The 7,181-nt window shown below is 36.7% G+C and overlaps 1 long non-coding RNA gene across 2 annotated transcripts; it reads right to left on the bottom strand.

Moving 5' to 3' along the window:
• Window positions 1-763: 763 nt before the first annotated feature.
• LOC113333425 lies at window positions 764-1,551 on the bottom strand. Of its 2 annotated transcripts, none has more exons than XR_003351977.1 (3): window positions 1,360-1,551; window positions 1,165-1,267; window positions 764-809 (listed from the first exon to the last, which is right to left on the bottom strand). It is a non-coding gene; the product is annotated as an uncharacterized LOC113333425 (long non-coding RNA). The 2 variants fall into 2 exon arrangements; XR_003351982.1 differs by having other exon boundaries at window positions 1,165-1,264.
• Between the last annotated feature and the right edge of the window lie 5,630 nt (window positions 1,552-7,181).

Raw genomic sequence — 7,181 nt, 5'->3', positions numbered from 1 at the left:
TTCTTAAAGAAACACAGACACAGTCACACAGATACTATCATAGTATCATACATTCATACTAGACTTACTTTACTAGTCATTAGTAGTTTACTTTAGTACTTTAGTTACAGTTACACAGTACTTCATCAGTTCATGATGATAATTGATAAATAATGAAAATAAACTTCCGAGACCGATACTGTAGATTCCATTGTTTCTAATTTGTATCACCAAGTGCGACAATATCACAATATTAATAACCACTTCCTGCACAAAATATATATTGTGTGGTTAATCAAAAAAAGTGTTAACTATCAAAAAAACATCTCCAATCTCTTTTCTATGCAATATTTGGAGATACTGGTAAGTGATAAAACATTCTCATATTCCATGTTTACCTTTGAGTTGCTCCAACTATTCAATATGAATCTGTAATTTCAAGAAAAAATAAACCAAACAAAAAAAAAGATTCAAGTCAAAAACATGGAATTTGTCACTTGTATGAGTTGTTTGTGTAAAAGCTATCTTCATCAGGTGTATCATTGATTTCTAAGAGAAAGAGACATCACAGAACAAATTGACCTACCAGTCTCGTACCTAATAGTTCATCATATATAAACCTAATGTCAATGAAATTCAGACCTCAAATTCCACTACTGATATAGTCGAATATTCCAACCAAATCATACAGCTAAAGTGCTAAACACAACATTGAAGAATAACTTGAACTGAAAAAGATGCAGTAACTGATAGCAATAACAACACATGGAGGCAAAAGGACTCACTCTCTCCCCAGTAGATTTAATCAAAGATGGTGCTTGATGTCCCCCCTGAGTTCCATGGAAAGGTTACAGATGAGATTTTGTTCATCACTAAACAGTAATTAAGTTGCAGGACAGAGAGACAAGAGTATTCAGATAAATTGTGGGGGACAAATCGATAAACACAACCAAAATTACCAATTAAAGAATCTAAATATCCTATGTGCAAACTACAGCAGAGATTACCAACAATAAAATTAGAATTGGGGAAAAAAGGCTAGTATTTCATCTGCTGGTATGAGTATTCTCGGTAGACTGGATGAATAAAAAAAGTAAAGGGGTTAGATTTAAGAAATTAACAATTGATTACCAAAACCCATGTTTTATTTTGATGATATTTACGAGAAAAGAAAAGAAAACTTACTTTTGATTGTAACTGTAAGAAGATGAAATCCGAAATTCAAACACGAGATCTGAAGTTAACCTTTACAGTGAACCTTTAAATACATGAGATCGATCTTCTTCTGCTGTTACACGAAAATTTCAGAGACAAAAAATGATATCTGGAAATAGTGAAGAGAAAAATCTTGGGTAAAACTTTGAAGTATGTTGTTGTTACCTGCTAGCCTTTAAACTTTGATCTTTAGATTTCAATTTGTTGTTCTGTGACTGTGATTCGTACCTGCCATCAGATTCAGAAGACTCAGCAGGGAAGAAGAAAAGAAGAGGAAGAATGAAGGCGGCAGCGGCTTAGGCTTAGGGAGTTAGGGTTTCTTTCTTCGTTTTTAACTTTTTATATGAGGGAAACAAGATATTGTGACACGTACGTAACAAGCTTACATTACTGTGACACGCGGCCTAGTGCTGGGGAATGAGCCGGGTTAACCCGCGGGTTTCACGGTACGGGCCGGGTTAACCCGCTTCTTCACAAGCCGCTAATTATATAACCCGCGCCCGTCTTGTTTAGTTACGATCCGGGACGGGTGCGGGTTTTCACGGGACGGGACGGGCTAACCCGCGGGTTTTGGCTTGGTTTGCCAGCTCTAGACTCGTCCATAATCAGATCGCTACAAACATAGACTTATAAGGTCTTTAACGTGTTTGCGTGCTCTGATACCAATTGAAAAAGCGGGGGTCTAACAACACCACCCAATATTTCGCTTAGCAATCTGTATGGACTAACTCCTAAATACTTTGCTAGAGAATCAACTAGACAGTCAGACTCAATCTAGATAAAAGTATTTCAAGGAGTTAATATCTCTCTCTTGATTTGATTTTTACTCAAGCTAAAAACAATAACGAGTCTTTATCAAATACAAGGAATAACTTGGACGGTACCAAAGACCAATGTCCAAGGATCAATCAATATCAATCAACAACCAAAGTTTGTATTTCCAATTAATGATCACGAACGCACAACCTGTATTATTTCAATTATATAAAACATAATGCGGAAAAGAAATAACACAGACACCAGAAGTTTTGTTAACGAGGAAACCACAAATGCAGAAAAACCCCGGGACCTAGTCCAGATTGAATACACACTGTATTAATCCGCTACATACACTAGCCTACTCCAAGCTAACTTCGGACTGGACTATAGTTGAACCCCAATCAGTCTCCCACCGATCCAAGGTACAATTGTACTCCTACGCCTCTGATCCCAACAAGATACTACGCACTTGATTCCCTTAGTTGATCTCACCCACAACCAAGAGTTGTTGCAACCCAAAATCACAAACTTGATAATAAACAGATCTATCTCACACAGAAAAGTCTATCAAAGGATAAATCTGTCTCCCACATATAAACGTAGGTTTTGTTCCGTCTTAAGATATAAAATCAAGGTGAACAGGAACCAATTGATAATCCGGTCTTATATTCCCGAAGAACAGCCTAAATTAATCAATCACCTTTCTACAATCCTTTCTGACCACACAGGCGGTTTGTCGAGGAATCACAAACAGTGAGACGAAGATTTTTGTGACTTCTTTATCTTGCCTATCGGAGAACTCTCACGATCTCAAGCCAGTCAATCGATTGTACTCATACGATAGAAGATGCAAGATCAGATCACACAACTACGATAAAAGTAGTATCGGTCTGGCTTCACAATCCAATGAAGTCTTTAAGTCGTTAACCTGGTTTTAGAGAAGAAAACCAAAGGTTAAAGGAGAATCGACTCTAGCGAACACACTAGTATCACACAGACGTGTTGGGATTAGTTTTGCTCAAAGATAGATGTCTTCTTTATATAGCCTTCAAATCAGGGTTTTGCCTTAGTTACAAAGCAATCCTTATTCACCGTTAGATGAAAACCTGATTTAGATTCAAGCTAATATTTCTCAACTGTTAGATCGAAAACTTAGCTTGTCACAAACACTTGAGATATACGTTTACTGGGTTTGTGAAAACCATGCCCAAATGTGTACGTGTATGTTGGTTCAACATAGTAACCCAAAAGGTTAACCATATGAGCATTTCATATTAACCTTGTTCTTCTTCACCATAACTAGTTCAATTGACTCAAATGAACTAGTTAAAGAGTTGTTCATTTGCTATGAGATCTTATGTAACTACACAAGACACAATTGAAACAAAGATGATTCGATTCGATTGAATCGGCTCATGAACATTATAGCCACAGTTTGCATAAAGCGTTCCTTAGTAATTTAAGTTTCATATTCAGAGCACATCTTTAGATCATAACCTCTTAAGTTCACAAACAAGTTCACGGACTTAAGTTAATCGGTTGAGTTTTCCAAACTCAACAGAAATTCTCGGAAAGAGAACTTCCGCCAGTTTGCGGACTGGTTTCGCGGACTGAGTTCGTGGACTTAGCACACAAACGAGTTTTGGAAAATCCATCAGAAATTCTCGGTCGAGAACTTCCGACAGTTCGGACTGAATCTGCGGACTGGGTTCGCGGACTTGGCAAGCCAATTCCACAATCCTCCTGATTTCTCTTGATCAACAAAGTTCGAAAACTTCGGCTCAAGGAATACATGGTTATGTAATATAAACTCTCATTTCAATCATTGATACATTCTCAGAGGACGTTATGTAGCCATTATTCACAGACCGATTCACGTCAGAGCAATTCTCAAAGTGATTGAAACTTTTCATGACTTTCGTCACTAGGTGAAGATAAACTTGATCAAAGCGAAACGCTTTACCAACACACGATTTCGAGATAAAAGATAAGCAATGAATACTCAACTCGAAATGTCAAATGTGTATGATCTAGTCTATATAGCATACGACTTTTGTCTCATAAGAAGTAGGATATAGAATAGATAGACTTTTGAGTGATAGATAAGTTCAAGTCTCCACATACATTTTTGTTGATGAAGTTCCACGGTTCCTTGTATAGATCTTCGTCATTGTATGATGAATCGCCATGAAGTAATTGAGCTCAACTACACTTTTCTATCCTAGTCCGAGACTTAGCTATGTAGGTTAGAAATAAAGACTCATAGTTTTGATCACTAACATTGACAAACATGCTTGAGATAGCAACCCATGCGAGGTCGACCGAGCTATGCTCAAACAACAAACACCTTCGTCTCAGCGTTTGTGATTATGCAATAACTTGTTTCACTAGTCGTTTAAGTTTATTGTGAGGTGATTGATAATACTAGGTTGTTCTTCGGCAATATAAGTCTGGTTTATCAATTGGTTCCTGTTCACCTTGATTTATCAAAAGACGGAACAAAAACTCTTAGGTATTTCTATGGGAGACAGATTTATTCAATCCTACATACTTTTCTATGTGAGACAAATTTGTTTATCAAGTCTTCGACTTTGGGTCGTAGCAACTCTTAGTTGTGGGTGAGATCATCTAAGGGAATCAAGTGCGCAGTATCCTGCTGGGATCAGAGACGTAAGGAACGCAACTGTACCTTGAATCAGTGTGAGATTTATTAGGGTTCAACTACAGTCCAGTCCGAAGTTAATTGGTAGTAGGCTAGTGTCTGTAGCGGCTTGATACAGTGTGGTGTTCAATATGGACTAGGTCTCGGGGTTTTTCTGCATTTGCAGTTTCCTCGTTAACAAAATTCTAGTGTCCGTGTTATTTCTTTTCCGCATTATATTATGTTATATAATTGAAATATCACAGGTTATACGTTAAGATCAATCAATTAGAATATCCAACCTTGGGTTGTTGATTTACATTGATTGACACTTGAACATTGGTCTTTGGTACCATTAAAGTAATTCCTCTTATATTCAATCGGGTATATTTCTATTTGCTGATTGCGGATTGAATTAACAGTTAGAGATATTAAACTCTTTGATATACTTTATTGTAGATTGAGTCTGACTGTCTAGTTGATTCTCTAGAAAGTGTATTGCATTAAGTCCTCTCAGATTGCCAAACGAATTGTTGGTATGGTTGTTAGACCCCCGCATTTTCAATTGGTGTCAGAGCAGGCAAACACATTAAAGACCTTACAAGTCTTTGTTTTTAGCGATCTGAGGATGGACGATATTGTCTCTGATAAACGCATCGCCAGAAGTAAAAATTTTGTTTCTATGAAGTCTATTAAAGAGAAAGATTTGTCAATCTCGAATATAGATGAACCTAGTATTCCAATAAAACAGACATACGTTGACAAGTGTTTCCCTGACTACCTTACTGACGAGTCTGACTCAGAAGTTGAAAGGAATGCAGCCAAAGAGAGTGAAGTGATTTTAAAACTTGTTAGAATCCAGGCTGGTAATGTCAACCGGTTGAAACACAAAGTCAACGTCCTTGTTGGTATGATATGTGAGCGTGACTCTCGTTTAGAGACTCTTCAAGAGGAAAATCTCAAAAATGATGCTTTGAACATTGAACATCTCTTAAGTAAACTCTCATTTCAAGAGTGTTCAAAAGAGTTCGCCATACCAACTGCTTCTGATTTAACTGAAAAAATTACTGGTTTAGAAGCAAAACTGAAAACCCTTTCTGTTGAAAAAGATGTGTCTGTATCTTCTTCTAATCAAGGGAAGCGCACATCACACAGAAGGAAGAATTCTCCCGATAATAGTGTTAATATTGTTCAGGCTAATCACTCAGGTGATCAGAAAGTGTGTCTCCTTGGTGATTCAAAAGGGTCGTGTAAACAAAAGAGGAATTTTAGGTTGAATGACAATTCTATTATTCGTCTTCAACACACCTTATATTTAATTCTCAAAGGTGTAACTGACATTCGTATGTTTAAACCTATTGGTTTTAGTACTCACCCTGTGTACTCCACCAGGAAAGTCAGTTCAATGTGTTCCTCAAATGTTCAAACACATAACAGTCTTCCTAAGCCATATAGACGAAGAAGAACTCATGGATATTCTTCGATTAAGAAGGGAGATTATGTTTTTCATGATGTGAAAAAGGTACCAGAAGAAGGAAGCAATGGAAAAATGGAAGCAACCTAAAAAGGATAATTGAAGGATATAAAGATATCATCAATAGGCTGACAAGTCCCTCTGTAAATTCTTCAGGTAAGAATCAACACTATGCGTCATACTTTGATGATAGTAAGTTTTATGATAACTTTTCACATCATAATTGTTTTGCTCCAAAGATCAGGAAAAAGAGGCTTAACCATAAGCAACGTTCATTTAATGAGCTCAAGGCTCATACTTGTGCTAATTAATCACAATGTTGAATTCTCACTCTCAATAAAAATCATGACAGAGTGAGATATTTTTCAGGTATACTTGATGACAAAATGTGTTTTTGAATCTCCAGCTATCTTCTTATCGTTCTTAGCTGGTTTATCAATTACAAAGAATTTTTATTGCATAAGTATTTTATTGTTTGTTTTTGTTTTGGTTTTTTATTCCAAAAAAGGGGGTGTCAAATTGTCATGCTCTAAATTTTTCTCTTTTGAGAACAAATTTATTTTAGAGCTGAGTTTTTTACTCATTAAGCAAATGTGTGCTATATCTTCTTCGCAACCGTTTGGTATAAGGGTAAGTCTACGAACATGCATGTATCTCTTTTCACACAGGCACGAAACTTGAAGACCCTAAACTTTGGTTCTTGTTTAACCTATAAATACCGAACCTTTTATAGAGTATGCATACTTTTGTTGTGCTCTTTTAAGGATGGGATCTACTCCAAGTTCTTGGGATTTACCAGCCGATTCAATTGATGATTCGGTTTATTTGGAGTTTGTTTTGAAGAAGAAGAGAACCCCTTTTAAGTTTGACGAACTCGAATCCTGTGCCTCGTGCTATTATGCATTTTCTCATCAAGATCGAGAAAATGCTGAGATGGTATCTGCTGAAGTAGTTCATGGTTTTCTCACTGATCTTGGGAAGACTCAACTGAAGCTCGAGAACTCTGTAAAAGATCTTAACTTGTTACGAACTGAGTTGAAAAATGTTGATTTTGACCTTGTTCTCATGAAGTCACAAGTTAAGGATCTTCTTAATGAGGATATCTTCTCTGAA

The sequence above is a fragment of the Papaver somniferum genome, chromosome 1 (genome assembly GCF_003573695.1).
Source record: "Papaver somniferum cultivar HN1 chromosome 1, ASM357369v1, whole genome shotgun sequence".
Classification (NCBI taxonomy): Eukaryota; Viridiplantae; Streptophyta; class Magnoliopsida; order Ranunculales; family Papaveraceae; genus Papaver; species Papaver somniferum.
The sequence above is the reverse complement of the archived record's forward strand: the minus strand, read 5'-3'. Positions and strand labels throughout refer to the sequence as shown.